Source organism: Juglans regia, chromosome 12 (assembly GCF_001411555.2).
Source record: "Juglans regia cultivar Chandler chromosome 12, Walnut 2.0, whole genome shotgun sequence".
Taxonomy (NCBI): domain Eukaryota; kingdom Viridiplantae; phylum Streptophyta; class Magnoliopsida; order Fagales; family Juglandaceae; genus Juglans; species Juglans regia.
The window spans coordinates 6,727,663-6,747,842 of NC_049912.1; the positions used below are offsets into that span (position 1 = coordinate 6,727,663).

At 34.2% G+C, this 20,180-nt stretch overlaps 1 long non-coding RNA gene across 1 annotated transcript; it reads right to left on the bottom strand.

The window, feature by feature from the left end:
* Positions 1-2,194: 2,194 nt before the first annotated feature.
* LOC109014904 lies at positions 2,195-4,132 on the bottom strand. Its single transcript, XR_001999804.1, has 3 exons — positions 3,844-4,132; positions 3,050-3,103; positions 2,195-2,816 (listed from the first exon to the last, which is right to left on the bottom strand). It is a non-coding gene; the product is annotated as an uncharacterized LOC109014904 (long non-coding RNA).
* Positions 4,133-20,180: the final 16,048 nt, after the last annotated feature.

Sequence of the window (20,180 nt, forward strand, 5' to 3'; positions counted from 1 at the left end):
TTTTAAGTTATTTTTTATATATTTTTTTTAATAGTTTTTAATATTTTTTAAAAAATAAAATAAATTTAGAACATTATTAAAAACACTTTCTTAATCAAGAAGTGAAAAAAAATTATTAAAAAATACTTCCTTAATCACGAAGTAAAATAAAAAATCATATAAAAATATTTTATATTTTACTTCGTGATTAAGCAAGTATTATTTAATAATATTATAAATTTTTTTATTTTTTAAAAATATTTAAAATCATTAAAAACATCTACATAAAAAAAAAAATTAAAAAATACACATAAAAAAATACACTAGAGCTCCAGCGGGAGCCCCCAGCGGGAGCTCTAGCATTTTCCTAGTGGAAAAGTCTGAATGCAAGCTAACTTCGTGTACCAATTGCGCACCAATCTCCACATCAGTTAGTAAAACGGTGAGTTTTAATTAAATGAAACTCAGGACTTTTCCTCTCCGTTTTCCTTGTCTCTCTCTCTAGCTCTATTCTCTGCAACTTGAAACTCATTCTCTGCTCCATTCTCAGACGATGACGTTCTCTCCTCCATTCTCCTCTTCTCCCCGTCGTCTCGTGCCTAGAAGCCCATTAAAGCTTTGGAACCCCCATATGATTCCAAACGTTTAACCCCCATCAAAGCTTCCGAACCCTAACCCCGTTGTCTCCCTGATTTGCTGTCGAAGCCAAGGCTAATTTTCTCAAGCACCGGTATATATCTCAATCTCTCTCTCTCTGTGATTTTCAGTAAATTTAGGTTGATTTGTTTAGAGATTTTCAGTAAAAATTTCTCAATATACAGCCCTTTTGCCATCAATTATTTCTCTACTATTATCGTCGTTGTGCTTTCAAAATAGGCTTGAGGGATTGCTGATCTCTGGATTCAAAAACGCGTTGAGTATTTTTTTGATTTTCTAGTTTTATGATTAGCAATAAGTCATTACTAGATTTTCTAAAAAATAGTTAGTTCACTGGTAAATTGCTCTAGTAGTTTTAGTTTAGCTTAGTTTCCAGAGTTTGCTTCCAATCCTTCAATTGGAAGTCATAAAGTTGAGTTTTTTTTTTTTTTCTCCACGGCAAGGCCCTTTTTTCTCTAGAAAAACTTTGTATGCAATCAAGTAATGCATGTCCATTTGTGCTCAGTCTAAGAAGTTTTCTTGCTTTGTAGGCTAACACAAGTTCGATTTTCAACATCTATTTTATATCTTCAGATTCGTTCTAGTTTGATAACTTATTTTTGGATGCACTTGTTTTCCTAGCACACTATTAGTTTGAGAGCTTATCTGTTTCTTATTCTAGTTAGTTTTTAATATTTTGATTTAGAATCATTTTGTACCATCTATCGCTAATTACAAGTTGAAAAGCCCATCTACTAAACCCATTTGTTCTGCAACAATTACTATACTCTTTCTCAGGTTTATTTATGTTTTAAAATTCAATAACTTGTGTTGTTGGTGTCACAAGCTGCAGATAACAGTGCATCTGTGATTTGTTTGATTCAAATCTGAGATCGAGAGGATGAGATTAAGAAGAGGGAGATGGTGCTTCACAAGAGAAATGATGAGATTGAGAAGAGGGAATTGGCTATCCACGATGATCAAATTGATCTTCTGATGAAACAAGTAGAAGTGCAGTGTTCACGCACACTACTTCATGTGTATTGGGGATTTGCCATAGTTATTTCATGTTATTTAATAGGATCTAAGTGAATTCCCAATGTTGGTTTGCTTTTGTAAATAAAACTCTACCAACCGGACAGGTTATGTAATGGATGGGTAAGGTTATCGAGAAAAACTGTTAGGTTATGTAAGTTGTGTTGTTTGCTGGTGGAAATCTAATGGAAATTTATTTTAAAAATAAGCACAATGATCATGACCGATTGTTATGTTATCCTTATCTCTTTAGCAAATTATTGGCACTAATTAAGAACACTTGTTGTATGCTAATGGAACTCTGCCTTTTGTACTAGATAATCCAAGTAATGATATTTGCTACAAAAATATTGTAGGGAAGTCTTACTGTACATAAATTTCGGGTTGGTTGTGCTGTCTCCTAGTTAGTGTTACTGTGTTTGGAACTACCCAGTTTGGAAAAAAAAAAAAAAGAACTTGAAAACTTGTACCCATAAAATCCAGATTGGTTATGACAGACAATAGGGGAACCTAGAATATGTTATTCATAAGGAGATCGTGAAACTAAATTCAACAAGGGGACTGTTATTCACATGAGGACAAAACTTTAACACTCTACCAGAAAGAAAATGTTTAACAAGGAACAACAACAATATCTACATATTACAACAACAGCTACATCTATTACTTGCCTAAACCAAGTTTATACAAAAAAAAAGTTGTATCATATGAGACTCTCTGCAAAGATTTCATGGCTGCAAAATGTCCAATGGTCCTGCAGGCTTTCACCCTCAATGATCAAAGGCACATCCACTACATCGCAGTAGTTCATATCCACTTAAATATGGTTGTTGTCTGCAGGAGCTGACAGTTCACCATTCTCCAATGAAATTAAGTTGCATTGCTCTGTAATTGGGGAGTCATCATCCGTATCCTTGATGCAAGGAACTTCGACATTTGATTCCTACATGTTAGTCAAGAGGGCTTCAAGGGGAGCCTTGGTATTGCAATTTTCCTGAGATGAAAATTTCACATCCTGGACTAGAATCTTGAAATCCACTATAGAAGCAGCATATGAAAAGTCAAGAACTTTTTGCAAAAATGATGCATGCACTGGGTGGACTCCTCTGTTTTTGCTGCAGGCTGTGCACCTTGGTTTGCATGGAATGCATTGGATGCATGCATGGCTTGAACAAATTTCAATGAAAATGAAAATAAAAAATAAAAAATTATGGAATACATATATGGGTAAGATCATGACGAAATACAAAACAAATTATGAAATATTGATATGGGTAAAATTAATTACAATGAAAATGACAAAAAAAAATGTTAATATGGTAGAGCTCTTTTCACACTCGTACAATCAGTTAGAGCTCGACCAGTTATGGAGGAGGATATGCCTAAATTACTTTCGTACCTCATGCTAATAAACCTGTGCCCTTGCAATCTCTACCCTTGTCATGTACATCTCCTGAATTATCAAGTCAAAATAATAAGTGTTCATTCAAACTGATTTTATTGATGTGGACCTCGCACTTCAATGATCATCTTTCTTAAATAAATGCTTCTGCATATGAACATGATGGCCCTATGTATGCTCAGGACCCAAGAAGGGTGGGTAAAGTGTAACTATTAAGAATGAGTGAAAAGGTCAGGATTCCTGTTTGATCAATTCCAACCACTTCATGCCACATCACAATGGGAGATGAAATCAAAGTAACACATTTTTTTTTTTATCATGAACATCTCAGATGGGCAGACTTGACTCAACAAATATCCTCATTTCCTCTCAATTAGAACCGGGAAAAGAAAATTGAAAATGAAGAGAACATTTAAGAAGATTTGAAGCAGAACTCAATGGCATTATGGCATGTGCAGTAAGAAATGGGGTTCTCGGTTCTCTATTGCAAACCCCAACAATTACAAGAAAGTATGCCTTTTAGACCACTTAAAACGGTCTTCTGAACAAAAAGGAAACATAAACTTCCATTTGTCTCAAATTTTCTCGTACAAAAGCCATGTACAAAGCAAATAAAACTGTGCTACTTGTAGCCTACCATCATATTTTAACAGAAAATATTGTAAACGTAGGAGAAGAGTTTCAGTTCAGTGATTCCTTCGGGTTCATAGTAAACATACGGGTTCCATTTCAGCATTTAAAGTTGAATCACCTTGGCTGATAATCATCACAGAGCATAGGAGAGGACTGACCTTGACAAAGGTGGGTCGCGCGCAGAGGAGTTCCCTTGAGTGGCGGAGGTGGGTCGCACGCAGAGGAGTTCCCTTGAGTGGCGGAGGTGGGTCACACGCAGAGGAGTTCCCTTACGGAGGTGGGTCGCGCGCAGAAGAGACCGTGGACGCAGAGGAGACCAGCCGAAGATTAGACGACGAGATTTGGGGTGGGATCTGGGGGAGAAGAGACAAACGAATGGGAGATTGCTTGTACCTAGACGAAGGGGATTTGATAGACGATGTCTTCTTTCTTTGCATTTTGTGTATGCCTTCTTCATTTTCTGCATTTCGTGTTTTGATTTTTTTTTTATATAATATGAAAAGCCACGTCAGCGGAACGGTGCGCAATCGGTACACGGATTGCTTGTACCTAGAAGAACTGAAAAGTTAAATTCAATGAGAATTTAGCTATTAAGTCATAAAATAGATCACATTGAAATAGCTACAGTAATATAGCTACAGTAAGTCATAAAATAGCTCACATTGGAATATAGCTACAGTAATATCTAAAATTATTTCTAAATTTGAAATGAATTATTCATTCATCAAATCTATTTTATATTCTTTTTTTTCTCTTCCTTTAATATCAATTATTTCTCTCTCCATTTTAAATGACAATTGAAAAAATATAATTAGAATACAATTACTAATTAATATATAATATTATGAATAGTAAAATATGATAAAATAAAATAAATTCATAATTAAAAAAATTAAAAAATTATTAAAATTATTAATTACTCATTACTATATAATGAATAAATAGATAATCCAATGTGAAGATTTTATGTGAATAGTCAAAGTTAAATTCATCTTATATTATTTTATTGTCATATAATGAAAAAATAGATATTCCAATGTAGAAACTTATGTGAATGTAATAGTTAAATGCTAAATTCATCTTATATTGATCAAAAATGTACTTTAACTTTAGCTAATCCAATGAGAGTGCTCTGAAGAAGTTAATGGGATAATTTATAGAAAAATTATATTCATCATTTTCACACTATACATCACACATAACTTGTATATGTGATTTGTCTTCAGCCAGTTGGAGTATCATTTTTGTCTACAGAATTTCTAATTTTTTCAATTCTAAAAATAAGTATAAATCATCAACAACAAAATATTTACTATCTTTTAAAGAAGAATAATGTTATACATACGCATAATTTTACGTACAATATTATACATACCAAGTATAGCCATATTTTATCAATATTTTATATTTTAATTTTAATTTCAATTTTTGAATTTTAAAGTTTTCCATATTTTCGAACTTGCATTTTGATTCAGATGATGGATACGAGTATGGAGGTCCAGCTCTGCCTGAGTTGTGAATGTATAAAGGTTAATTTTTGGCTCTTTGTTATTCTTGGAAGACTATAAATTGTAATATTCTTTAGTTGGAAGACTTATGGCTTATGTGCACTAGGATGATGATGTAATTTAAATTTCTCTTAACTATTAGTTAGATTTGTTATGACTATATTTTTACTTTCTACTACGATTTAATTGTATACATTATTTAAATATATGAGCACACACTTATCACAATATGAGAGGGGTGTATGACCCGAGCGGCCAACATCGCGACGTCTCGCCTCTCGCCAAGTCACAAGCGGGTGTTGGGGGCGCCATAATATTCTACCTCTTATACTCAACAAGTTATGATTTATAGGGACACTATTGTTATAAACTAGGTAGAAATTAGGCCTTTATTTTCTTAAGAGATTTGTTTATTAGGTCTTTTCTGAAGCTTCTTGGCTAGCTAGTCTAATGATCTTTTATTTATGCTTCTTATTTTCATCTTGCAGAATGCAAGAACAAAAGCATTTGATAGTGAAAAATGCATGCTGACTTAATTTAGAAGGGCAAAGACATTTCATTTCTATTAAAAAAAGTGGATAAAAATTATTTGCATCTCATAATTAGACATCCTAGTGTGCAAAAGTTCCAATTTCTTAAACCATTGCAGCACTACTCTGTCATCTTCTAACAAATGTGACAAATCTTCAGCCAATGAACAAAGGTAAATTGAATCAATCGATACAAAGATAAACCATGTATAAAAATATCAACTTTAGGAAGAACTAAAGTGAACATACCTTGCTCAGCGAAAATGATTGCAAGAGAAATCTTATGTGTCCTAACATTTGGGAAGTACTATAAACATTTGAAAATTCAAAAACTTAAGAAGATAATAACACAGCCTAAAATAGAGGTGTGTTTGCTAATGGTTAGCATTGGTCAGTTAGATTTCAGCTAGCATAACCGACTTCCCAACTCTCTCAGCTTACTCGAGCTCCTCCTAAGAGGCCTCTTCTTCTTCACAACACGCACAAGTTAGCAGCCACCAATACAGCACACATCCAGGGCTACTACAAGTCCAGCCACTATCATGGTTCCAAACTTCAAGCAACAGCAATCACGATAGCTGCATCAAGTAGTCAACAACAACAAACCGATTTCTCCTCCATTTTAGCTACACTACCGATACTTGCATTTTGTCCATGCTCTGTTCTTTCTCTAGTTTTCCTTTTTCTCCACCATCCACAGCCGAAGCCTTACCAACCACCATGACAGTAACTGTATAGCAAATGAAGAAGAAACAACAAACAACCTGCCCCCATGAGCGGCGCAGCAACAACTAGTATCACGGCAACTATGCACAACGGCTTCCTTTCTCCCTCCCTTACTTTCTTACAAGGATTAGCACTTGAACCACACTTCACACTCAATTCAACTAAGCCATCAGCCACGCCACCGTACCAGCATACCAACATACTAGCCATGAGACCAAACTGTTTCTCCATTTGTTTCCTCCACTTTGATCAAGTCATGTAGTAACAAGAGTAGCATCTATTCTTCATCTTCTTGAATCCTGAGCTGGCTAGCCACCTAGCTATTTCCAGCTTTGTGTGCCATGGAAAGCCATTTAGTCAACCCCGTACAACACCCCATACTAGCTAAACTCGTTTGCCCCACTCATGAACCACCTGTTTAGCTCCAAGACACACCTATTTTGCCCATGTTGACTCCACTTTCTCCTCTTCCCTCACTATTTTTGTAAAAGCCACCAAACCAGCAGCTCATGTCCAATATTTTGGTCTCTCTCTGCCACATGTAGAGGTTGTCTAGCCACACTATATGCCTAACTCTTGACCATAGGGTTTGGTAAGTATTTAGATCTTTACCACTCTCTTTTCTGGACTATTATGTTTATATAATTGAATGGTGTTGTGTTGGATTTCTTGGATCAAGTCAGGGAGGTGATTGAATAGACATTATTTTGTTAGCTAGTTTGATGTATGTGAAGTTTAAATTATGTATAATTGATGGAATGGACATATTTGAGGTTGAGTTTTTAACTTCAATCATGTATGTTTATGTTGATACATTAAGTTGGATAGATTGTGTGTGTTAAGCTTGTGAAAGGTGCATGTATTGTTATTATATGTTGAGCTTAAATAGATGATGGATTGAGGATATGTGTAAGCTTTGTTGAGATGATGCTATGTACATGTTTCTTATTGGCAATAGCATATATCTAAAGCAGAATCTTGGTATTGTGTTCCAACTGCAACATTCCGTAGTCGTTTTACGATAAAGTGTTTCATTGGGGCGTTGTTCTATTTTGTGCAAGGAATTAACAGCCTCGTCACTATCAATGTAGTTTTGCATGATCTTTAGATGCAAATACGTGTGAAAGGAAACTCCTGAATCCAATATCCAATCATCGATCGAACTGTGAACTGCAAGTAGTATTGCATCCTATACTTCTTCAGTGACCACATTTGCACTATCATTCTCTGTCTTCTTCGTATTTTTACAGTTCCTTTTTATGTGACTAGACTTACCACAGTTCCAACAGGTCGCCCACTGTCTAGGTCTTGGCTTGTTCTTGTCCCTGTTCTTTGATTTTGATCTAACCCTGTTTGAGTTCTTGTCATGTGGTCTCCCCCGAGCATCAACATTCAGTGCGGAATTCGACCCTGAGGTCTCGCTGGAATCCCTCCTACACACATCCTTAGCCAAAATCAAATCACGAATAACATTTCTCTGTATTATATCCCACTTACACGTGTTCGATTGAGAAAGAAGAGAGAAATAGAGAATATGAGTGGTGCTGTGAAAATGGTAGATGTCATCGTTGTCTCAAGACTGGACTACAAAATTCGATCTGTTTTAACTCAAAATGGTAAAAAAAAAAAAACAATTGTCACGTATTGATGCTGAGGTGTCTATGAACTACTAGATTATTATTTTTTTAAATAGAAGTCTATTAAAAAATTAATAGTAGTATCTAAAATATGAGTAACTGGGATATAATATTAAGAAATGTTATTTATCACCTCTACACCACACATCATTATGTAATTTGTCATTTTTGTTTTTCTATTTAAACATATATATATTTATACATCAATATGCATATATTTAAATAGAAAAATAAAAATACTAAATTATATGTTGATATATGGTGTAAGAAATGATAAGCAGAATTTTTCTTTAGTACAATCTTTTTGAACATGAAAAAAAAAACAAAAACAAAAACAAAAGCTAAAAATAGGAGTCTATAAAAAAATTTATAGTAGTATCTAAAATATGAGTAAGTGGGATTAATACAGAGAAATGTTACTTATTATCTCCACACCACACATTAATATGTAATTTGTCATTTTTGTTCTTCTATTTAAACATACATATTTATATATCAATATGTGTATATTTAAATAGAAAAAAAATAATAAATTATTTGTTGATATATGGTGTTAAGAAATTATAAGTAGAATTTTTCTATAGTGAAATCCTTTCGAGATTAAAAAAATAAAAAAAAAGGCTAGTTTTTTTATTTTAAAGAGTGCTAGTAGAGGTGTAACCGGTTTGATTTTGGACACATTTTAAAACCGAACCAGCATATGCTGATTTTGAGATTTGAAAAACCAATACCGCACCGATTACACCCATAAACCAATACTTCCAATTTTACCGATTTCGGTCTAGTTCTTTTGGTATATAATATAGTATATATATATATATATTATAGTATATAATAATATAGTGATCATATATTGTAGTATATTATACTATATATTATGATTGTATTATAGCCTAAAGTAATATTGTGATATCCCGTATTTTAGTGTATTTTAACTAAATGATTATTTTAATTAATTTAAATATTGGTTCTCTTGTGTTAAATTTTATTGGATTTTTCGTTGGTTTATTTCATGAATTTTAAATTGTGAAATCTATTTTGGTGTGCTTTCTTAATATTAAATATTGTTTTACATTTAAATTGTTCTTTAATTTAAATTAGTTGTTTGTGGGTTTTAAAATTATTGTGTTGTTGGAATTAATTATTTTATTTTACTTAGTCTTTGTGTTTAAATTATTTTATTTAAATTTATTGTTCCGAAATAATTTTGTTGGATTTTGTGTAAATCATTTTCTGGAAAAATGTCGGATTATATTTTTGGCTAAAATGGGATTTTTGGCTTGTGTTGGAAAATAATTATTTTTGGGAAAAATGAGGTTTTGGGATCTGTTTGTTGGTTGCATTACTGCATTTTTATCTCGTGAGTTGTTTGAATTATTACTTACATGCAGTACTGTTTTATGGTATCGCAGATTTTGATGCAGATGGGGATGACGAGCCTTAAGCTTTAGCTCTACTACAAAAGTGACCTGGAGTTGCTCACGTATATCGAGATTTATTTTCCCACTTGTTATGTATATTGCCCTTTGTAATATATTTTGGGACAATTGTATTACTCTTTAGAACATTTTGTTTTAAGTGGATTTCTATTAAACAATTTTGGTACTTAATTGACTTACTTAAATTTTCCGCTACATTTTTGTTGTACACTTTCTGCATGTACACACACTTGGCACTTATCATTGGGATGTGTGCCCCGCGTTATCATCATCCCGACGTCATGATCTTCTCGTTGCCGTACGAGGGGGTCGGGGCGTCACAAATATATTATAATATATAGTGATATAGTGTTAGTATTACTACTATTAATACATTAGACTATAGTGATAATATATAGTTATTTATATAGAATTTTAAAATTTAATATTATATTAATTAGTAATTTATTATACTATACAAAATTATTTTTTATATAATTTTTTATATTACATATAATATAAAAATATTTTATACAATATAAAAAAATTAAAAAAATATATCTGAACCGATCTGATCCAATGTTAGAAAAAAGAAAACCGAAACCGAACCGATTTTGACAGGTTTTGAGAAAAATGGAACCGGTACAGGACCGAACCCGATACCTGACCAAATCCACCGGTTTGGTCCGGTCTGATCCAATTTACCGGCTCACTGGTTTTTTTTTTCACCCCTATACATGACTCAAGTATAATGGTAAAAAAACACTTTTGGCCTTTACAAAGTGTAGCATATTAAGTAATATATGTGCATCTTAGAGCATCTGGATGCGAATGCCTAAATTTTAGTAAAAATGTTTAACTTTTTGAAAGCATTGAGTCATGAACCAATGGTTAATTTTTTTAAAAAAAGATTGGATCATCTCATTGGTGACATTTTTTTCAAATTTCAACTATAACAAATATGAGTATGAGAGAAAATGTAGATGATTGGAAGAATAATTTATTTTATTGCTTAGAATAAAATATTTGTAAAAAATGATTTAGGGATGAACAATAGCTCCCTATATTTAGGGAGTCAATGTTCAAATCCCAAAACTTTTCCCTAAAAAAGGCAGTCGGATGGAGAGGGATTTTTGTCAAAAAGTTAAACATTTTTACTAAAATTTAGGCATTCGCATCCAGATGCTCTAAGATGCACATATATTACTTAATATGCTACACTTTGTAAAGGCCAAAAGTGTTTTTTTTCCATTTTACTTGAGTCATGTATAGGGGTGAAAAAAAAAAACCGGTGAGTCGGTAAACTAGACCGGACCGGACCAAACCGGTGGATTTGGTCAGGTATCGAGTCCGGTCCAGTACCGATTCCATTTTTCTCAAAACTGGTCAAAATCGGTTCTGTTCCGGTTTTCTTTTTTCTAACACTGGATCAGATCGGTTCATATATATTTTTTTAATTTTTTTATATTGTATAAAATATTTTTATATTATATATAATATATAAAATTATATAAAAAATAATTTTGTATTGTATAATAAATTACTAATTAATATAATATTAAATTTTAAAATTCTATCATTTAGAGAGATAAGTAGTTTAAAAAAAATTGTTACAGATGAAAAATCGAAAACATGGGTACAACAAATAATTAAATAATTATGAAAATCTGAAAACAAATTAAGTTAAAAAAAATTTCTTCCATTGTTTCACGAAAGACAAAAAAAGTGAGTAATTAAAGATGTACAAATAAATGAATAAGAAAAAAGAATAAAGAAAGAACATAAAAGATTATTTAAATAGAATAAAAAAATAATATCGAGTGAGATGTATGACGTTTTGAAAAGATAATTAAAACTTAGGAAAAAATTTAAAGACGATTCTTACTTAGGAAAAAAATGTATTCATGTGAATGTGAATGCTCTTATTGAGTACCATAATCTTTCTTTTCTTTATTAGGGGAATTAGATTAATAAAAGGAACAATAGAGATCATTTTTACGCCTCAGGGGAACATATTAATTGCAATTATGTGCTAGTGGGTTGTCCAGCAGAAATTCAGGAAAGCATTCTTCCTGCAGATCTGATCATATTTTATATGTCTGAATTTGGCATAATTGTGGGAATAGATTGGTTATCTCAAAATCATGCATGTGTAGATTCTTTTAATAAGCATGTGGTTTTCAAACCCATGGATGGGAAGGAGTTTAGTTTTCAGGCATCACGAGAAATTTTCCCTCTTTTAATCTCAATAATGTAGGCCGCCGATTATTTAGACAAGGTTATACAAAATTTTTAGTGAGCTTGGTTTTACCACCAGTAGATGGACTTAGAGTTGGGGATATATAAGTGGTCATAAAGTTTGGAGATGTATTTCCATATGACCTTCCAATGCTACCTCCGGATAGGGAAGTAGAGTTCTCGATAGATCTCACTCTGGGAATTGCGCCTATATCCAAGGCACCGTACTACATAGCTCTAATTGAGTTAAATGAGCTCAAAGATCAATTATAGCAGCTACTGGAGAAGGGTTTCATATGCCCTAGTGAGTCCCCATGGGGTGCTCCAGTATTCTTTGTAGGGATGTAAAAAAACACCAATAAACCAGTTGAACCGAACCGAAACGGTCCAGTTCAGAACCACTTAATAACCAAAAGCAATTAGAAACCGGTCTAGTACCCATTTTTATATTTTGAAAATCGATTTGAACCGAACCGGACCGGTGCATATATATATATATATATATAATTGTTTCATATTATATTATATATATTATATGCTAAATTGCTAATTAATAACTTAAGATTTTAATCTTAAACTGAAAAATAGTTAAATTATTAATATAAACTTACTAATTCTGATATATATCAAAGATAAATACATTCTTCGCATAATAACTTATAATATATATTTGTTTTGATAAATACATCTTTACGCATTTGATTATATATATTTCTTAATCTTTTCTATTTGATTAATTTTATGGTAGTATGATGAAATGGTAAATCGGAAAAATTGGACCAAATCAGACTGAAACCGAAAAAATTGGAAGTTTCGGTTTTAATGATGAATAGGTCCAGTATTGGTTATTAAATTTCTAAAACTACTATATACCAGTTCGGTTTCAAAATTTGTCCAAGACTGGACCAAACAGAACTAATTACACTCCTAACTTTTTGTGAAGAAAAAAAATGGATCCATGTGATTATGCATCGATTACAAGGAGTTGAATAAGGTGACCATTAAGAACAAGTACCCTCTACCACGGATAGATGACCTATATGATAATCAAGTACCCTATACCACGTAACACGTTTTGGACACGGTACTAGCATTATGAGTTCATTGTTATGACCTTTGGTTTAACTAATGCCCCCGCCGCTTTTACGGATCTAATGGATAGATTTTTTAGGGATTAATTGGACCAATTCGTGGTAGTTTTTATTGATGATGTCCTTATTTTCTTTCAGAGTATCAAGGAACACAAGGACCACTTAAGAGTTGTCCTAACGACACTAAAAGAGAAGAGGTTGAATGCAAAATTTAAGAAATGTGAATTCTGGTAACAAGAGATCGCTTTCTTGGGACACATGGTATCAGGAAAAGGAATTTTAGTGGGACCCGACAAAGATTGAAGCAGTGGTTAAATGGGACAAACCAAGTAATGTTAAAGAGGTAGATGTTTCTTTAGCCTTGCCGATTATTATAGAAGAATTTTTTAGTACCACAACTCGAATGACGAGGTTAACAATGAAAAATGAGAAGTTCTTATGGACTGATTAATGTAAGAATAGTTTTTAGGAATTGAAAAAATAGATTAATGATTGCGCCAATTCTTACATTCACCTCAAGAAATTGTGGGTTTGTTACATACAATGACACTTCACTGAAGAGATTGGCACTACAACAAATTTTATTTTTAGAGACGAAATTTATTATGGACGAATTTAATTTTGTCCCTAAAAGTACTTATTTGCGACAAAATTTAAATTTCAACTCAAAACATAGATGAGGTTCTCAAGGCGTTCGAATGGATAAATATTTGTTCGAACTAGACCTTCATTGACGAAATATATCGTCTCAAAAATAGAAATATGTTCGAATGGGTAAAAATATGTTCGAATAGAGAGTTAACTTCTATTCGAATAATAATCTCGGGGGGAAAGTAAATATAATTTTTTCGGAGGAAGTTCAAAACCGTTCAAACTGAAATTTTATGTTCGAACAACAATTGTTTTGTGGGGAAATCTGGTAGGATGGTTACAAGAAAGTTCGACCTCAAAGAAATTGGGTTCGAACTAATTCCAACACCACATTTATTCATTCAAACAACTTGTTTGATGGGAAATTATAAAAAAATTGAAGGGGATTTGATTCAACGTTGTTTGAATGGAAGTGTTCGGTTTGAACGGCATGAACTTAGTTCGAACCCAAAATAAACGTTTGAATGTGATTTGATTAATTATAATAATTGATTGAAAGGCATCCAAAATACCTTAAAAAATATTTTTTTAATTTATTAGTTATCATTTTCAAAATATCAAAAAACATATAGATAGATTATATAGTATTATTTATGGTGAATAAAAATATTTCATATTCATAAATTAATTTTAAGTATTTAATTTAAAAATATTTTTGACAATAAACAAGCTAGCAAACACCAAAAATAAAAATCATACACTAATTACATCCCAAAAATATAATGTTTGATACAACATAAAAAAGTGAAATAAAAACTAAAACTATCTATTTGGTAAGTAGCTCAAAATCCTCATCTAAGGAAGATATGCGTCCCTCGATCTCGTGAAGCTTCCCCATGATGGTCTCAACGATCTCCTTGGTCAAAAGTCGATGATGCTCCTCGAGCAGAGATCATACCTCATCCAAAGTAGCCCCTGCAGGTTTCTCTGAACAACGGTAGGAGTAGAAGTTGGATCACTCGTCGTGCCACTATCTTGTGCTGCTAGAATATTAACTCGAGTCTTCCACAAGTGACCCTCACTCCTACTAAATGTCATCTTGTTAAGGACCCCGATCTGTGGCTTCCTCCTCTGAGTGATTTGCACATTAACCTCAAATCGAATTAGGATGTTAGAGATAATTAATGCAAATAGTAGACTGCCTCCACTAGAATAGCGTGACTCAGATCGAATATGTAGGAAGAAATATAATGGCAAATCAATCGGCTCGCCTCGAGCTATTCGTAACATAAATCTACCCCTCTCGATGCCGAAATCTGTCTTGTGTTTCCTCGGATCGACGTTAGTGGAAACAATTAAATTTATCATTCTAAAAAATGTTGTACGGTCTACCTGCCTGATGACCTTGCTGCCAACATATGGAGGAGCCGAACGTCCAACATCATTTAACAAACCTCATTTTCTGTGAGACTGTCATCTACTGGAGCCTCGTCCTCTCTATCACCCTCAACTTGGGAAGAAGGCTTGTCGTGTGGACCCTCGCCGACTATAACATCTAGAGAGGAATTACCCCTCTCTGGGTGCTCGGCCTGGACAAACGAGTCAGCAATAGGACTCCTCGGAAAGAAGGGCTTCGGAGAAGATGCTTTTGGGGTTATTTTGCACCCATTCTCGGACAACCGCAATACGCCGTGCTTCATACGAAGCAGCCGACGGACGCACGACCTTATCCTCCAGGACCATCCCCTAGTTCGTCCGTATGGGGAACTCGCTGCGATTCCCTTGGCCTATCGGGAACTCCCATCCTCAGTCAAACATGAAGAAGAACTTGGGAGTCCAGTCTTTCACCTTGTGGTATCTCGACTCCAACGTGACTAGGGTGTGTGTCGCCCTAAAATTTTGCCGTAGCACCTTATGGATAAGAATGAACTCATGGCCGGTAAGATCCGTATCGTTCGGGTACGATTCCAGCAAAGCACACCGCTAGATAATGCTGCAGCATATCAACAGTCTCCTTGCATTCGGATGCAGTTCGGAGAGGGCTAGACCCAAGCAATCCAGAAGGTCACGAACAGGGCGAGGGAAGGGCAGCCTCAGGCTACAAGAAATCATGGAAGGAAATAGGGACACCCTTGTGGAATAACCCTCTGCATCAAAGGCACCCTCGTTAGCACTAGGAATCTAAAAACATCCTGACTCTGGTACCCGGTAAGAAAGGGCTAGGGAAGCGAGCATCGAAGCCTTGGCAGTGGAACACCAACTACTGCCCCAAATATTGGCCCTACGTCATTATCACCCCCACTAGAGACATTGGGTTGCACAGACTTCTCATAGGTTGTCACCGCCGATATATGAGATAGAAAAAGACAAAAAAAAAGATTGGACAGAGGAAAGAAAAACTAAAATGGCAAGGGGGCTACGGCATAATAACGGGGAGAAAATCCAAAACCCCAACTTTATATAGGGAAAAGGGGATGGTTGGTTTCTTGCGCCCCATGGCAGAAAGGAGAAGTATGAGTCATTTCGAATTCTGGAAGTGCTATCCGTGAAGCGACATGAATGCGAAAAGCCGCTTGACACCCTCACATTAATGAGCCTGAAAAGATGTCATCAAAATCATCAAAAGGCAAGCCAAACAAGAATGATGGGGAAACATTGCCAGGATTACCGAACCTTGGAGCTGCGCGCACATCAAACAATGGTATGTCAGCTTCAGTGGCAAGGCAGGCTCGAATGGTGATAAAATTCTCATCGTACTCGTACGGTGAGAATTAGCGGGGTAACTTAAGAAGATTTTTCCCCCATTTGAACCCATCGGGTCTATGAACGAAAACTAAGGAAATTGAGACCAAAAGCCCAGGCCAAAACAAACAGTCTCCAACCCAGCCCATGGGAAGGGTTTTCTATACGCAACCTGCAGGAGGAAGGGTGCTGCAAGGGATGGGGCTCGTCGATTTGAAGGCCCTTCGAGTAGTGTCCAACTCTCAAGTGCCCAGTCGCATGGTAGGTTTAATGTATGGGAAACCCTTGATTTTCTAACAAGAAAGTCATCAACGAACCATTAAGAAGATAGTCTAGGAGAACAACGCCGCATTAATGGTACCACTAACCTGGCTACATATCCCATTAATGACAATATTGCAGAGCCACACCGCATTAAAACCGCATTAAAAGACTCTTATTCAGGGAATAGTACGAAGGATGCGGACTTCATGGGGGCAGCAACGATCTGTCCCCCCCAATAAATAGCAGATCCTATGTACAAGAATATCTCTCTGATCCCTAGACTCCTTATTTACAAACTTCCAAGAATATTTACTAACTTTGGCATCGGTGGTTCTCCAGCCTCAAGGCCGCCCACTCCTAGGTGCACTACTCTCCATTTTTTGCAAGCCCATTTTTAAAGATCTGAGTTGTTGAAGTTTAGCCCAAAGGTGTGCAAAACATGACGTTAACAATTAGAATATATATTTTTAATATTATTTTTTTTTTTAGATTTGAAATTTTTGAACTGTTTATTTTATTTTATGTGGAGATTTGAGAAAATTATAATAATTAGATGAGATGAATTGAAAGGAGTTGTGAAAACAAACAAAACCGTTAGACCTTCAGACAAGTTCTGGTTGGAATCTCCTGAATTTCGAACCTAAGTCCGAATGTTCTAGACTAGAGAAGTTAGCCAGATAATTTTGGAGATATGACATATCTGCAGAGCTTAGAGCATTGGCATCGGTTTCGGTAAAACGAAAGAATCTCAAAAATTTGATGAATGAGGGATTTAAAACGTTGGCATTGGATTCGGTAAAGATGAAAACTCAAACTTTGAGCTACAGGAAATTTATTTTCATCTTCATATTTCAAGACTCACTATTCATTGTTTATCCAATTATTTTATTACAAAATCACCTTCCAACTGCTCTCCCCATTTTTGCCCATAATCCCATTTCTTCCCTTTCTTCCTCTCATGTCCCTTTCTCCCATTTCTTTCGCCCATGAATCCAAAATAAAGTTTCATTTCTCCCTTTCAAATTTTTCTATCCATTTTCTCTCTTCCCTTTCTCTTTCTCTCTCTTTCTCTCTTCCCTCTACAACCCGACACTCCCTCTCTCCCCTTCTCTCCATTTTTTATTTAGGTTTCGCTAAACCCAACCGCATAAACTCATTCTTCCCCATCTAAACCACGCTTGAGGAGCACGAGAAAATCTTAGTGATGTCATTCAAGCAAATCGCTCTTGAGGGGTTGAGGAAATCACTACCCAATCTAGGAAATCATTGCTTGGGAGTATTTTCTTGCATTTTTTTGAGCATCCAAACTGAGAGTATTTTCCTTGCAATAGAATGAGTTGAATTTGTTGGTGTCTTTAAATATGTTCATTTCAAGATATCTATTTTCCTTCAATTTTTCTTCCTTCAATTTTTCACACTTGAAATTAGTCACTATCCAGGTCAATCCCCATACGCATCAGCTGAAACTTTGTGATTTTGGGAGTGCAAAAGTGTTGGTTAGTTTTTCATATCACTCTTGCTATTGATGGTTGCGTCTTTATTATTTGCTTTGAGAGTAGCTCATTTTTCATTTTATCAAGTGAAAGGAGAACCCAACGTTTCTTACATCTGGTCAAGATATTATCATGCTCCTAAGCGCATCTTTGGTGCCACCGAGTACACAACTGCAATATATATATGGTCTAGTGGTTGTGTGATGGTTGAATTAATTCTTGGACAAGTTGATTGTCTACTGGTTGTGTGATGGCTGAATTAATTCTTGGACAGGTTGATTGATACTTGAGTTTAACTTATGAAAAAAAAAAAAGATTGATACTTGAGTTTATACAGATACTTGGTCATGTTTTAAAGTTGCCTTGAATATTCTATTGTTAATGTTTTGAATCCAACTTCTTTTTCAGCCTTTCCTTTCTGGTGAAAGTGGAGTTGATCAACTAGTTAAAATCATTAAGATGAGCTTATTCAATACTTTCCACCTGTCCACGTGAAGTTTTACATAGAACAATTTGAAATTCATATTTTGGCTACAAGTAAAAAAAAAAAAGGTATGAAGTTTCCAAACTTGTCAAACAAGTATAGAAGGATTTGGTTTTTAGATATTACTCTAGACTTTATATCTTGGTTGAATATTGTCATTCTAGGAATGAATTAACTCTGCAAGTATAAAGTTTTCTGTTGAAATTTTTAGTTTAAACAAATATTACAGACCACGAGTTTTCACCTTTTTTTTTTGGCAAATGGAAACAGAAAACAAGGAGTCCAGTGCTTTCCAAGTGAATTTATAGAATAGACACTTTAGTTGTTAAATAAATGTTCCAAATTACTTGTGTTTCGAATCTTCCAATCCATCGTATATTGTTATCTCTATGAAAAAACTTTGTTGTCCCACCCGTGGGTAGCCCAGGTGGTAAGGCCAAACTTGTGTGCATAAGCCCCATGCCACAAAAAATGTATATCCTTTGTAGTTTTGATAGGCTTAAAGTGATTCTACTAGTTTTCTTTAGGCCATTTCTTTGTTTTTTTCCATCCTCCTTAAGTACTTGCTTGTTTATGATTACGGCATGTTTCTACATGCTATTATGATTTCTCATCCTTTAGGTACATTCTTATTGTATTAGTGTAGAATTGATATTAGTAGGAACATTTAGATCTACACTTTTTTAGTATAAATTCGTAACCATAATAATGAATTTTAATTAATATGAGATATAACTCTTATGAATTTACTATCCATATTTGGCTGACATTTTAATGGTTAAATATTTGACATTTTCTCTGTATTGTACCCCAGCTGGATGTTCAGTATCTTTATCCTCATGCAACAATTGATTTTTCTAGTATTGGACTTAGCCCAACTACCCTTTTGGAGCTTTCAGCTGCAATTGCCAGCAAGGATCTCAGTTAGCTTGGGTCAAAGTTGAATTTGATACATTTCTATATATATTGTTTGCTTCATTTTTATACCGGTTTGATCTATGGTGGTGAAGAAAGCATATTGTTGAAATGGGGCTTGTCTGTGGTCTGCAGAATGTATGCTCAAGAATAAGTTGGTCTGTATTAAGATATGATTTGTTAAGTTGATCTGTATAAAGATATGATTTGTTAAGTTGGTCTGTATGAAGATCTTAAATGAAGTTTGTTTGGTTTGTATGCTATGTGCTATGTGGCCTGCTATATGTGTATTTCGTACTTTGGTTTTTGCAGTCAACTAAACATTAAGCATTCTAAATAATTCATATAGGCACAAAAGTGCAGTGATTGGCATTCATGGAACCAAATAATCATAGAGTCAATCTAGATGAAACAAGTAAAAGTCATTTATATGAAAAAATCACAAATAGAACAAAAGGTTTTCTTGCAATCATTTAAACAAATGTGTTTATGTAGTTGTAAAAAATGAAAAAAAAATTAAAAATGTTATTATTTTGATAAATCAAATGGCTAATCTAATGTAAGGTTATGGATATGGAGATTTTGGATTTAAGGAGAACATGTACTTTTGAAGTTTTGAAGATGGCTTCGATGATGCCAATGCTATTGCTCTTAGACTTTAGCGAGCCTACCAAAAAAGACTTACCATCATGGTTTACGAGTTTCTCTGGCCTTCGTTGTTTAGATTTTTTGGATAATGAGAGTACTTCAGGTATTTTGTAAATAATATTGAAAAAATAATGAAAAATAATAATAGAATATTGAAGAATAATGAATAATAAAAATAAATAAATGAAAAGTATTAATAAAATAACAAAT